Source organism: Cyclopterus lumpus, chromosome 9 (assembly GCF_009769545.1).
Source record: "Cyclopterus lumpus isolate fCycLum1 chromosome 9, fCycLum1.pri, whole genome shotgun sequence".
NCBI lineage: Eukaryota > Metazoa > Chordata > Actinopteri > Perciformes > Cyclopteridae > Cyclopterus > Cyclopterus lumpus.
Genome location: NC_046974.1, coordinates 27,847,950 through 27,862,816, shown reverse-complemented (window position 1 = coordinate 27,862,816; position 14,867 = coordinate 27,847,950). Strand labels below are relative to the sequence as shown.

The following is a 14,867-nucleotide window of genomic DNA, read 5'->3' as shown; positions in this document are numbered from 1 at the left end:
GATTGAACAAAGGTTGATTTTTAGCATATAGTGTATTGTTTAGTTCTTGCCCTTGTGTGTCTGTGGAGGATAGCCTCAGTTTATTTCTCTTTTTTTCTTTTATATAACCAAAAAAAAAAATCAATTGAATCAACTACAATGGCTTTACCTCCCGAGCCACACAATCTAATTGCATAAAGACTTGAAGTGTCAGGAAAGCTTCAGTGAAGACACAACTTTACTTTATGAATGATTTAATATTCCATATCAGCTCCACTAACAGGACATGTTGGCCTGTGCTCTGCATGTTTCATATTTTATGACGTGGGCCACAGGGTGCTGCATGTCTGCTCTAGACCACGACCGTCTGAGCCTGGTTCATGCACTGACAGAGCCCTCTAGTGGTCATGTGATGTTATAACGAGAGCGACCACCAGGTTGGAGGGGCGGGGTCACCGACTGTTCATTTCCTGTTTCTTACCCGCAGCGATGCTTGTTCCTTTTAAACACGACCGTGGTCACTCCCGAACCTTAACCCAGTGTTTGTAAATGTAACCACGACAACAAAGCCGGTAAGATGTCAGAAAAGGAGTGATGAGCCCAACGTTTACGGTTCCGAGGTTTAACAAAGGGCTCCGGCCCTCATGGGCACCCGTAGGTGCATGTTGGGTAATGCTGAAGCAAAGACGGATGAAGAAAAATAAACCGGTAAAAGTAATGTTCACAATCAACAATGTTGTTGTATTTTCTCTCCCGATACAATTCTACTTGTGTATTTATTCCCTTCATTGCCTTGAACAATTTAGATTGATTCATATTTCCATGTGGATCAGAGGTCTGGGGCATATTTCTTGAATTTTGTACAAATTTAGAAGAAAGAGTAACGCAACATTTGTGAACGTGGCCCCCCCTCTGACGTATAAATATCCCAATACTGGAAAATGTCATAGTTGAACACCGCTAATATTACACACATAATGATATTGCGCTTTATTGCAAGTTGCATGCTAAGACACGCCCAGTCGCGTCACAGCAGTGTAGCAGCGTTACAATCGCAGCTCTTTTCTGTGAACTAGAACCAACATCTGGTGACTGAATATCCAACGAATGTGCTTTCCTACGCTGTGACGAGAGCGCGTGGATGAAGCAACATGAAGCGTACTCGTTTGGCGGCTGGATGGCTGGCTAGCTCGCTGATTCCACCATGATTTCATGCTACAGCTACGGAACATAAAGAGCACCACGTGAAAGGCTGGTCTTGGTCTGCGCTACTTAAAGATTTAGTCAGACTTTACTTGTTTTTAAATGAGCGTTCATTGTAGCCCATAACACTTTGAACAGTCTCATGCTAATTTAAATGATGCGTGGGTATGGCTGAGAGGGTCTGTTCAAAGTCTGCATAAACATTTGTGAAATGGAGTTAACGGACAAGGCTCCGATAGGCTAGCGATTAGCATTAGCGAGAGCTATCTGTGTGTGTTAGCATTTCGCGATTAATGACGAGCGTTGACGATTAGCGTACGCTTATTGAAAGGCATACGACCATCATAAACGGTCATTTAAAAAAAAGTAACATATGCGTCACCTGCCTCTAGATCGGCCAATGGCAACATTCTAGTGCAGTAGCGCGTTTCAACCAGTAGAGGGAAGTCATTATGCGTACGTATGACACAATACTAGTGGGATTGTTTCCCAGACTAACATGAACAAATCTGATGGAGAATGAACATTTTCCCTTTTTACTAGTTAACCCACTGAGGTCTTCTTGTTTTTACCAGTAGGCCGCTGTCGTTTCCCAGGGATCACTAACACTGTCCGGAGTGGATCCAGACCACGGTGATGTCACGGTGACAGATCGGGTCAAAGCAGCTTATGATGCAACCATGACACAATCCCACACCGCCTCGGTCACACAGCACCAGTCCACCTCCTCGATGCAGAGTCCGTGGGTAGGATCATGCCTCAGATAGTATGCCTCACTCATGTTGTGCCATCCATCCATTTATGACATGATATCCCTGTTTTCATTAATCTGGCAGGAATAATGGAACAAAGCTCTTGTCCAAAAGGATCTTTTTTTTCTCATCATCTGGTGTTTTCATCCTCACACCGGGTTTCACCCATCAGCTCGCCAACGTGTGTTTTAAAATGACAACAATGAATATTCACACGGTGGCTCATTCATTCATGGCAGTCTGTCTCAACACAAAGCCCAATCTTTGCCTCCAATGTGACCGATGCATTGTTGTGTGTGTGTGTGATTGTGTGTGTGTGTGTGTGTGATTGTGTGTGTCTGTGATTGTTTGTGTGTGTGATTGTGTGTGTGTGTGTGTGTGTGTGTGTGTGTGTGTGTGTGATTGTGTGTGTCTGTGATTGTTTGTGTGTGTGTGTGTGTGTGTGACTGTGTGTGTGTGTGATTGTGTGTGTGTGTGTGTGATTGTGTGTGTGTGTGATTGTGTGTGTCTGTGATTGTTTGTGTGTGTGTGTGACTGTGTGTGTGTGTGATTGTGTGTGTGATTGTGTGTGTCTGTGATTGTTTGTGTGTGTGTGTCTGTGATTGTTTGTGTGTGTGTGTGTGTGTGTGTGACTGTGTGTGTGTGTGATTGTGTGTTTGTGTGTGTGTGTGTGATTGTGTGTGTGTGTGTGTGTGTGCGTGTGTGTGTGTGATTGATTGTGTGTGTGTGTGTGTGTGATTGTGTGTGTGTGTGTGATTGTGTGTGTGTGTGTGTGTGATTGTGTGTGTGTGTGTGTGTGTGTGTGTCTGATTGTGTGTGTGTGTGTGTGATTGTGTGAGTGTGTGACAGCTCAGACTGATCTCAGACCAGCAGGAGCTCCACCTTCTGGTCTCGTGCCTCAGGCAAAATCACCACTGTTAACATCCAGCTGCACCTTTTGGATAACACTTTGTAACATCTGTGATGTCTATTATGAATTTATAATATGTGCAATACATAGATACATCAGACAAGGGATATCACTGCAAAACAAATCTTTGTCTAAAACCGAGCCCTTTTAGGGTGAGTACCTTGACAGGCACCAAATATTCTTAATACACTATTAGCTCACATTGCTAATGTAAATTAATATTCCACTAATATTCCCAGTTTATGTTCTGCCGTTCATATATTCTGATTAACGTAAAACGACCCTGTGTATATATGGTCACAATAAGAAAAGGCAGGAGCCGTAAAATATGTATTTACTTCTTCAAGGTTTTCTCCCTCTTTCATTCCTTCAATAGAGAAGGTTGGTGTTGCAATATGTGCGCGCATCCAAAAACCAGTTGATAGCCACGTCCTTTTGGGCATCCCTACTCTAGCTTTGCAAACTGTTGGCTAGTTGCTTCATGTGTTAAAGCTGCATTCTCTCTACTGACCACCAGGGGGCGACTCCTCTGGTTGTATAGAAGTCTATGCTTCATGTGTTAAAGCTGCATTCTCTCTCCTGACCACCAGGGGGCGACTCCTCTGGTTGTATAGAAGTCTATGCTTCATGTGTTAAAGCTGCATTCTCTCTCCTGACCACCAGGGGGCGACTCCTCTGGTTGTATTGAAGTCTATGTTTCATGTGTTAAAGCTGCATTCTCTCTCCTGACCACCAGGGGGCGTCTCCTCTGGTTGTATAGAAGTCTATGCTTCATGTGTTAAAGCTGCATTCTCTCTCCTGACCACCAGGGGGTGACTCCTCTGGTTGTATAGAAGTCTATATAAATGACTCTACTTCTCTTGATTTATTCCCTCAGTAAACATTGTAAACATGAGTTTTTGGTCTCAATCTCTAGTTTCAAGTCTTCTTCAATACAGCGTGATGTTCATTTAGTAAATGATGGTCATTCAGAGTCAAACAGACCATAAAGCAGGGGGCTATAGGGTTAATATACTTCCTACAGACTAGCTGGGTGTAAACAAGAGGTCTGGTGTCAAAGTGCCGTAAAGACCCTGAGGAGTTCTTAGAAAGCTCGACTAAGGCCGGGTCCAGAATATCCAAATGACATATGATGTTTACGTGAACCATATCACATTGCGTACATTGTTATATTTGGAGTAATAGTGAGTAATAGTGAAACATGAGTGTGCATGAAAATGTTGTTGATGTTTATTTTGGTATATAATATCCCCCAAAGCACAGAGAATATGATCATTTTCTCAGATTTAATAAAGAACTCCAGATCCCTCAACCAGAGAAGAATTGGGGGGAAGAGGTGACTTAAAGTCATGTTTTTGTGTTTATTTATTAAAGTTTGATCTGAACAACATGCACATCCAGACGATGGGAAGAAGATTTAGATTGAGGGACTCTGATAAGACTGAATGTTGTATCCCAACAATGTGTGTAACACCTGCTGCTCTATTGAAGCTATCCTTAACATTAACGTTAACTTAATTTGTTTATTATATTGAACCAATATCTTGTATTGACCCTAATTGGGGCCTGGTTTCAATCCACTATTTGGGATGAAACTCCTTTTGTGTTCCTGGTGTTCAGCATTTCATCATCCACCGAGTCTAGAGGCGAACATTGGGGTTGTTAGATTTCGCAAAATGTCGCACTTGGAAGTATCCAAACAGATTAATAAGGGATATTAGATCTCTCAAACTTCCCGACACGTCCAAACACCCCGCCAACGTATACTGGACCAATGGAAAGAATAGTCTAGTCTGGGTCGGTGTTACGCAACTTCTGCCTCTTGACAGTCGATGAACGGCCTTAAAAACAGCCTGCTGAAGATTCATTGTTCATACTCAGGGTGACCCACAGAAACCCGACTTGTTGCTGTTGTTTTTATTTATTTATTTTAAATGTATTATACGTATTGTTACATGACACTAACTGAAAGTTTTCAACACACTAAAAAAAAAGAAGCAAAGAAAGAAAATGAAATGAGGATGGATGTGGCGGATTACCCCTCTAATCACCCAGAGGCTTAGTGCCACTATTATCCTCCTGTGGTGGGATTTTCTATGTGAATTATATAACAGTAATGCTTCAACACAAATCAGTACACGGCTGTTTTGTCTCCCCCCCCCACCACCCCCCATCACTGAGCTTCCAGACGACGCGCGCCGCTCCTCACAAACACCGACTGACAGGGAGAAAGAACGGGTGGACCATCCAGCGGAGGCAGGTGTCTCCATGGCAACCGATTGACCGACTTGGTGTGACTGCGAACCCCCCCCCCCCCCGGAGCACAGCTGAGTGGCACCATGAAGTACAAGAAGTTCATGACCATCATGCAGGTGGCCCTCGGAGTGGCCCCCCTCAACAAGAGAGAGCTCATCCCGTCGCCGCGCAAACTCTGGAAACCCACTCGGTGAGTTGTAGCTTGTTTGTGTGTGTTTGTGTGTGTGGGTGTGTGCGTGTGTGTGTGTGTGTGTGTGTGTGTGTAAGCCAGAGCCGGGGTGGGGAAGAAAATCCATGTGAAATCAAAGAGAATCTCTTTATGTTAATGATGCCGAAGCTTCCCGCAGGCCTCCGACGGTTCAACCACGTCCATGTGCGGCCGACTCCCATTGCATGTCCACATGTCTCTTTAATGCTTTAACGAGGATCATTCGTTTCTACAATTTCTTGGGAAGTCTCCTCACAATATGCGAGGATTTGATTCATTACCGGCGCAAACTTATTGCTGAAAACTTCAAAACAATTAACATTGAAACAAGTTAAAGCTCTGGATGCTCCATATATGTAGTAATCGCAGGCCGTCCTGTAGTCGCCTCCTCAGTCACTTTATGATGCGACACACCTTGTCACTTTAAGGTGAATGCAGCTTTTTGTCCTTGTGGGGATTCCGTAGAAAGAGTGACGTTGCTTCTGCTCACATTTGACCGGTGGGGAGTTTGTTCATAGATTTAATTCATAAACCTGAACAGAAGCTGCTCTTTGCTTGTGTGCTCAGTTTGACAGCATGGTCCAAGGTTAGCTGACACATCTCTGATGAGTCAGATACATATTAGTGCTGGGCAAAGATGAACAAATGTAATCGATTAATCACATGTTTTTCTGTGATTAACTGCGATTAATTGCATTATGCGCAAAATTCAAGAATGAATTAAAAACGTGTATTGCACGCTTTTATTTAAAAGTAATGTTATCAGAACAATATAACAGGCACTCTGGGAGCATCAGCAAGTTAACATACAGAATATAAATCTGTTTTAAAAATAAATACAGCAATTTACTGTGCAGGGGACTTTTAGTCTGTAAAGCCTCTGAAACATAAAGCAGTGACACTGACCCGCCGCCATCTTTGTAGTCCGCTCCGTTTCATACAAATGGACGGAGCGTCTTTCGCTGTGTTCCTCGTGCTGCGTTCACAACAAACACGTTGAGAATATCCACAACACGTTGTGAACGCAGCACGAGGACGCTCCTCTATAGGACCGCTGGAGAGGCATGTGTCCATTGTTCATGTGTTCATTGTTCATGTGTTCATGTGTTCATTGTTCTTGTGTTCATTGTTCTTGTGTTCATTGTTTATGTGTCCATTGTTCATGTGTTCATTGTTCATGTGTTCACTGTTCATGTGTGTTCCTGTGTTCATTGTTCATGTGTCCATTGTTCATGTGTGTTCCTGTGTTCATTGTTCATGTGTCCATTGTTCATGTGTGTTCCTGTGTCCATTGTTCATGTGTCCATTGTTCATGTGTTCATTGTTCCTGTGTCCATTGTTCATGTGTTCATGTGTTCATGTGTCCATTGTTCATGTGTTCATTGTTCATGTGTTCACTGTTCATGTGTGTTCCTGTGTTCATTGTTCATGTGTTCACTGTTCCTGTGTGTTCATTGTTCATGTGTTCATTGTTCATGTGTTCATTGTTCATGTGTTCACTGTTCATGTGTTCACTGTTCATGTGTGTTCCTGTGTTCATTGTTCATGTGTTCATTGTTCATGTGTTCATTGTTCATGTCTGTTCCTGTGTTCATTGTTCATGTGTTCATTGTTCATGTGTGTTCATGTGTTCATTGTTCATGTGTCCATTGTTCATGTGTTCATAGTTCATGTGTCCATTGTTCATGTGTGTTCCTGTGTTCATTGTTCATTGTTCATGTGTGTTCCTGTGTTCATTGTTCATGTGTCCATTGTTCATGTGTCCATTGTTCATGTGTCCATTGTTCATGTGTTCATAGTTCATGTGTCCATTGTTCATGTGTGTTCCTGTGTTCATTGTTCATGTGTGTTCCTGTGTTCATGTGTCCATTGTTCATGTGTCCATTGTTCCTGTGTCCATTGTTCATGTGTTCATTGTTCCTGTGTCCATTGTTCATGTGTTCATGTGTTCATTGTTCATGTGTGTTCCTGTGTTCATTGTTCATGTGTTCATTGTTCATGTGTGTTCCTGTGTTCATTGTTCATGTGTCCATTGTTCATGTGTTCATTGTTCCTGTGTCCATTGTTCATGTGTTCATTGTTCATGTGTGTTCCTGTGTTCATTGTTCATGTGTTCATTGTTCATGTGTGTTCCTGTGGGTTCATTGTTCATGTGTCCATTGTTCATGTGTTCATTGTTCCTGTGTCCATTGTTCATGTGTTCATTGTTCATGTGTGTTCCTGTGTTCATGTGTCCATTGTTCATGTGTCCATTGTTCATGTGTTCATTGTTCATTGTTCCTGTGTTCATTGTTCATGTGTGTTCATTGTTCATGTGTGTTCATTGTTCATGTGTCCATTGTTCCTGTGTTCATTGTTCATTGTTCCTGTGTTCATTGTTTATGTGTCCATTGTTAATGTGTCCATTGTTAATGTGTTCATTGTTCATGTGTTCTACAGGACCGCTGCTCTCCACTCGGAGAGGCATGTGTCCATTGTTCATGTGTTCATTGTTCATGTGTCCATTGTTCATGTGTTCATTGTTCATGTGTGTCCATTGTTCATGTGTTCATTGTTCATGTGTTCATTGTTCATGTGTTCATTGTTCATGTATGTTCATTGTTCATGTGTGTCCATTGTTCATGTGTTCATTGTTTGTGTTCATTGTTCATGTGTTAATTGTTCATGTGTTCATTGTTCATGTGTGTCCATTGTTCATGTGTTCACTGTTCATGTGTATCCATTGTTCATTGTTCATGTGTTCACTGTTCATGTGTTCACTGTTCATGTGTTCACTGTCCATGTGTTCATTGTTCATGTGTGTCCATTGTTCATGTGTCCATTGTTCATGTGTTCATTGTTCATGTGTGTTCATTGTTCATGTGTGTCCATTGTTCCTGTGTCCATTGTTCATGTGTTCATTGTTCTTGTGTCCATTGTTCATGTGTCCATTGTTCATGTGTCCATTGTTCATGTGTCCATTGTTCATGTGTCCATTGTTCATGTGTTCATTGTTCATTGTTCCTGTGTTCATTGTTCATGTGTCTATTGTTCATGTGTCCATTGTTCATGTGTTCATTGTTCATGTGTTCATTGTTCCTGTGTTCATTGTTCATGTGTCTATTGTTCATGTGTCTATTGTTCATGTGTCCATTGTTCATGTGTCCATTGCTCATGTGTTCATTGTTCATTGTTCCTGTGTTCATTGTTCCTGTGTTCATTGTTCATGTGTTCATTGTTCATGTGTCCATTGTTCATGTGTTCATTGTTCATGTGTTCATTGTTTATGTGTTCATTGTTCATGTGTTCATTGTTCTTGTGTTCATGTGTTCATTGTTTGTGTTCATGTGTTCATTGTTCTTGTGTTCATTGTTTATGTGTTCATTGTTTATGTGTTCATGTGTTCATTGTTCATGTGTTCATTGTTCATGTGTTCCTGTGTTCATTGTTTATGTGTTCATGTGTTGACTGTTCATATGTTCATTGTTCTTGTGTTCATGTGTTTATGTGTTTGTGTTCCTGTGTTCATTGTTTGTGTTCACTGTTCATGTGTTCATTGTTCATGTGTTCATTGTTTATGTGTTCATTGTTCATGTGTTCATGTGTTCATTGTTTGTGTCAATTGTTCATGTGTTCATTGTTCATGTGTTCCTGTGTTCATTGTTCATGTGTTCTTTGTTTATGTATTCATGTGTTGACTGTTCATGTGTTCATTGTTTATGTGTTCATTGGTCATGTGTTCCTGTGTTCATTGTTTATGTTTTCATTGTTCATGTGTTCATTGTTTATGTGTTCATGTGTTTATTGTTCATGTGTTCATGTGTTCCTGTGTTCATTGTTCATGTGTTCATTGTTTATGTGTTCATGTGTTCATTGTTCTTGTTTTCATGTATTCATTGTTCATGTGTTCCTGTGTTCATTGTTTATGTGTTCATGTGTTCCTGTGTTCATTGTTTATGTTTTCATTGTTCATGTGTTCATGTGTTCATTGTTCTTGTGTTCATGTGATCATGTGTTAATTGTTTATGTGTTCCTGTGTTCATTGTGCATGTGTCCATTGTTCATGTTTTCATTGTTCATGTGTGTCCATTGTTCATTGTTCATGTGTTCATTGTTCATGTGTCCATTGTTCATGTGTTCATTGTTCATGTATGTTCATTGTTCATTTGTGTCCATTGTTCATGTGTCCATTGTTCATGTGTCCATTGTTCATGTGTCCATTGTTCATGTGTCCATTGTTTATGTGTTCATGTGTTCATTGTTCTTATGTTCATTGTTCATGTGTTCATTGTTCTTGTGTTCATGTGTTCATTGTTTGTGTTCATGTGTTCATTGTTTATGTGTTCATTGTTTATGTGTTCATTGTTTATGCGTTCATGTGTTCATGTGTTCATTGTTCATGTGTTCCTGTGTTCATTGTTTGTGTTCACTGTTCATGTGTTCATTGTTCATGTGTTCATTGTTTATGTGTCAATTGTTCATGTGTTCATTGTTCATGGGTTCATTGTTCATTTCTTCATGTGTTCATGTGTTCATGTGTTCATTGTTCATTGTTCCTGTGTTCCTGTGTTCATTGTTCATGTGTTCATTGTTTATGTGTTCATGTGTTCATGTGTTCATTGTTCTTGTTTTCATGTATTCATTGTTCATGTGTTCTTGTGTTCATGTGTTCATGTGTTCATTGTTTGTGTTCCTGTGTTCATTGTTCATGTGTTCATTGTTATTGTGTTCATTGTTCATGTGCTCATTGCTCATTGTAGTCAACGCACGTAGCGCCAACGCACGCACGTAGCGCCAACGAACGCCAACGCACACACGTAGCGTCAACGTAGCTCCAACGCACGCACGTAGCGCCAACGCACGCACGTAGCGCCAACGCACGCCAACGCACGCACGTAGCGCCAACGCAAATAGCGCCAACGTACGTAACGCCAACGCACGTAGCTCCAACGCACGCACGTAGCGTCAACGCACACACGTAGCGTCAACGTACGTAGCGTCAACGTACGTAGCGTCAACGCACACACGTAGCGTCAACGTAGCTCCAACGCACGCACGTAGCGCCAACGCGCGCACGTAGCGCCAACGCACGCACGTCAAACATGACACTTTACTTAATCACTGACGAATACCACCGACAGCACCAGTTTAATGTATTTACCAGAATAATACAGTTATTGTTATCATTAATTCAACTTGTCATCTGATGCCCCGACCAGTTGAGTTGTCGACGCAGCGTTTCCATATTGACTGACATGCTCAGACGTGCAGAACACACACTTAATGTAAAGCTGTAAGGCGACCTGCAGCCTGCCTGGCTCAGTCCAAATGCTTCACCCAAAACCAGAGAGGGGCTCAAAAACAGCAATGCTTTGGGACGGATACAACAATTGAGGAGGAGCAGAGAGACAAATCTTAAACAAGGTTTACGGTATGTTTTCACATAAAAAGAATATAAAATGTGTAAATTGGTTCCGAATACAAATGCCAGGTAAAAGATTCCAATATGTTTTAGTGCCTTTTAAGAGTTATAAGGATATGACGTGAATTTCAATCATCCTGAAATGTCCATATGGTCCCATGCCAAACAATCGTCGCTCTTGTCATGTTTTTCATAACACCGCTCATCCAGCCGTCTATTTCTATGCACAAATCATACGCCCACCGCTGATTGAAAGCAACTAAATTCACGGCCCTCGTCTCAGGATTGTTGAAAGGCATTGTGGGAAATGTCAAAGACGACACCAACACATCAACAAAAAAACTCCTTCAATGTATTTAACAGCGGAGTTCAAATGTTTTAAATGACCTAAGTGTGTGTGTGTGTGTGTCACTTCCTTCACTGCCATTACTGATTCAGCGTGGTAATGTCTGAATAATGAATGGTTTCAAACTGCTGAATTTATAATCATGTGTGCATGAAAAAGCACATATTAATGTGCTCATATATAGTATGCATACTGTATATATGCATACTTTCCCCTGGGGACTATGGGGATATTTCCCCCTATTTTTGACCATTTGTTATCTCCTATCTTGATATTGGGGAACCGCGAGCCCCTCGGTCCTCGTATAACCAAGTGGGGGCGCTGGGTCTGCATCCTGGCAGGACCTCAATCCCGTTCCCAGTGGGCATTCTGCTGTGCCAGGATTATGCCCCGTCACGATGAACTCTATAAGGCCAGCTGAGATGTGGACAGTGTCCTGTATTGAAGGGGGGGGAGTGCATCGCTTCTTTTTTTGCAGATGAAGTGGTTCTGCTGGCCTCCTCGGGCCGTGGCCCCCAGGCCGTGACCCCCAGGCCATGACCCCCGGTGCTCGCTGGGACAGTTTGCAGCCGAGTGTGAGTCAGCAGAGACGAAAGTTGTCACCTCCAAGTCTGAGGCAATCCAGAGGAGCTACCGAGCTTTAAACATTGGATTCACATTGTTAGTGAATGTTCGCTGTCAGAATTAATATTCTAACAGCGGATCGCGGGATCACGACCATTTCAGAGCGGCAGGTGTTTCAGCTGAATGTGGGACCGTGTTAACTGGTGACTTTTTTTAGTAGTAATGTAACCATTTATGGAAACGGTTGGCGTAGGTAGACATCCTGATGGATGGAGAACAGCGAGTCTGGAGAGAAATCCAACGTCCCGGGGGAAGTGAGGAGTGGCAGGAGAGACGAGGAATGAGAGGCAGACTAAATGCATCAAGAGACTTCTCATAGACTTCTATACAACCGGACTTCTATACAAGTCGCCCCTGCTGGCCAGGAGAGGGAATGCTAAGTTTTAAGGCACTTCTCCGTTGTCAGAACTGGAGGTTACCTTTTCTTCTTAAGAACAGAGAAGTCTCTCAATCTGTCCGTGGCTCCTGTGTGTGTGGAAAGCTCAATAAAAGCACTGACCATCAGAAGCACGCACACACACACACACACTCAGGTACACACATACACACACACAGACACACACACTCAGGTACACACATACACACACACAGACACACACACTCAGGTACACACATACACACACACACACACAGAAGTCTTGCATGCAGCAGCAGTAGCAGCGCAGCCATCCTCCTCCCTCTCTCCCTCCATCTCTCCCCTCTGTCCTCCTCCCTCCCAGCTTCTCTCTCTCTCCCTCTCTCTCTCTCTCTCTCTCTCTCTCTCTCTCTCCTCAGTCTTGCTTGGTCTCCGCTCTGTCAACAGCTCCTGCATCTTTCTCTGTCCCTCTTCTTTTCTTTTCTTTTTCTATCTGTATATCTGTACGGCGTTCTTGTCATCCATCACCATGCGGTTGGGAATGTCCTCCTTCATTACGGATATCCTGAGCACCTCCACTAACATCTGTTTCTGCTGGAACGAGGTTAAGGTAGAGTCCAACCTCCTCCTCCCCTTTTTGTACCACCTTGCTGCTGTGCTCTGGAGCAAGGCAGCAGCAGCAGCAGCAGGGGTAGCAGAAGGGCTCAGGGCCTCTGGGTGCTGCTGGGGACCCCCCCCCCCCCACACACACACACACACACACACACACACACTCTCATATTTGATTACATGATGTTCCAGCAGGCTGCTGTGGATACACTTCAGAGTTTGCTGTATGTGAGTTACAATGCTTAGCACAAGTTTGTGCGTTTCTCCGTGTTTGACCTGGTGAAGTGTGGTGGTGTGTTGAGAGGGACTGTGGAGGGGTTATACTTGCTCCATAGAGGCTACTGCAATTTGGGGTTTTCTTGTGTTGAGCCACTTTGTGCGCTGATGGTGACTGTTGTATTGAATACTAAGTTCTATCCTTTTAAAATGAGTGTACACACTTCAAAGCTATAACCCCACCTAAACAACTTGTTTTAATTGCCTCCCCTTCATCCTAGTCAGATGAGAAAATAATTTGCATTGATGTGCATCCAGTACTGAGATGTCCTAAATGTGTTTAGTCTAGCTTAGCACAAAGATTGGTAACCGGGAGAATCTGCTTCCCTTGCAGTTCCACAGTTCTATAAAAATTGAAGAAATTCACCTTGCACCAATTTCAAATCCGTCTTATAAACCCTCTGTATCTTGTTAGCTCGCAAGCTAATTATGAAATGATCATATATTACCATACTGAGTGCAAAATCAACAGTCATTTGGACCGGGCCTGACTCAGGTCCTGTGGTGGGTCTTGGTTGCTAGGAACCAAGAGCTCTATAACAGACTACACACACTGTGCCCAGTGGTTGTTGGTTAAACATATACCTCAATGACTACTGTGGTTAGGCACACACAGTTAACTTCCTCTTAGGATGATTTGTCATGTTCATCCAGCACCACCATTAGCTGTACTTTATGGTTAGTGCTAAATAGTAAATGTTAGCATCATAGAAATATAATAGGAGTAGAACGGACATTGAACTGTCTTCCGTGATCATTAGACTGCTACCAAAGAAAATGGCAATTGTTGTTAGTTGTTTTGCTGACATCCCATGTCAGTGTGGCTAGTTAGCTAGCTAGCTTGTCCTCTTCCGTGCTGGAGGGGAGTGAGGCGGAGTGACAGTTAGACCTAGCACTGCCACTGGCCAGGATGGCCTTATCTAGCTAGATAAAGCCTACAGTTGTTAAATCTCACTCATCTACTTCGGCTTCCTACGCTTCGTAGCGTCAGCACTCCGCTGCCCGTTTTAGTAGCTACTGCAAAACCTCATCTCACCGTCCGCAACTCGCCCTGAGTCTGCATAGTTTGTACGGAAGTTAGCCCGCTCGTACAAACTGTGTAGACCGCTACGCCATCGCAGCGGACAACGTTTATTTGAGTGGGACTGTCCGTTCCATTTGTATAGTGAGCTTGCTAATATGTTATAATATGTAATATTTTAATAAGGTGGCGGACAAAGCAGTCATCAGCATATTTATTCATTATAAACATGTTTGCGTGCAGATGGCATAGCATTCAGCTGTCGGCACCCCCTCACAGAGCAGCCGACATGGCTGTAGACTCTTGATAGTCTTGATACATAATCTAATCTAATAGTCTAATCACAACCCAAGGATACGTCTGCACCGACTCTGTGTTTATTAGACAAAATATCGGACCACTTGCTTATAATATCAGTCCAATTCAAGATTAAATTAGGTTGCATCATTGCACACATTGAAACATGTGTCCTTGCAGAAGGACATTTGGTCCGCTCTACTCACCACTACTTTGTGCTGCAGAAATGTCCAAATGGGAGAGTTTTTGAGGAAAGTTTAATTTGCTGTGTCAGGTGAATTTCAGAAATGAATGCTGCCTAATACCATGTGTAGGTTGTAAAATGCATATTTATGTTACCTGTGTGTGTCTACGCTGCTCAACGAGCTCTATAAGCAGCATCAGTGTGTAAGAACATATGCAGTGTGTGTGGGTGAATGTGTTATCATGGTGACAAGAAGCTAAAGACCGGACTTTATTGATATTGACAGAGATTCTGAGGGTGGGTGTTTGAGAATCAGGGATAGACAGACGAATATATTGAGAGACTTGGCTTTTTGAATGTAATTTAGCAGTGACACTGCTGCTTGAAATGTTGCTCAGATGGAGCTCTTGGTGTGTGTGTGTGTGTTAGATTGATGGATTTGTCCC

General features: G+C 42.7%; 1 long non-coding RNA gene across 2 annotated transcripts; it reads left to right on the top strand.

Annotated features, from left to right (window-relative positions):
- The first annotated feature begins 440 nt into the window (after positions 1-440).
- On the top strand, positions 441-5,284 carry LOC117737012. 2 transcript variants are annotated; one of them, XR_004610009.1, is made up of 3 exons: positions 441-551; positions 1,758-1,928; positions 5,033-5,284. It is a non-coding gene; the product is annotated as an uncharacterized LOC117737012 (long non-coding RNA). The 2 variants fall into 2 exon arrangements; XR_004610008.1 differs by having other exon boundaries at positions 5,026-5,284.
- The last annotated feature ends 9,583 nt before the right edge of the window (positions 5,285-14,867 follow it).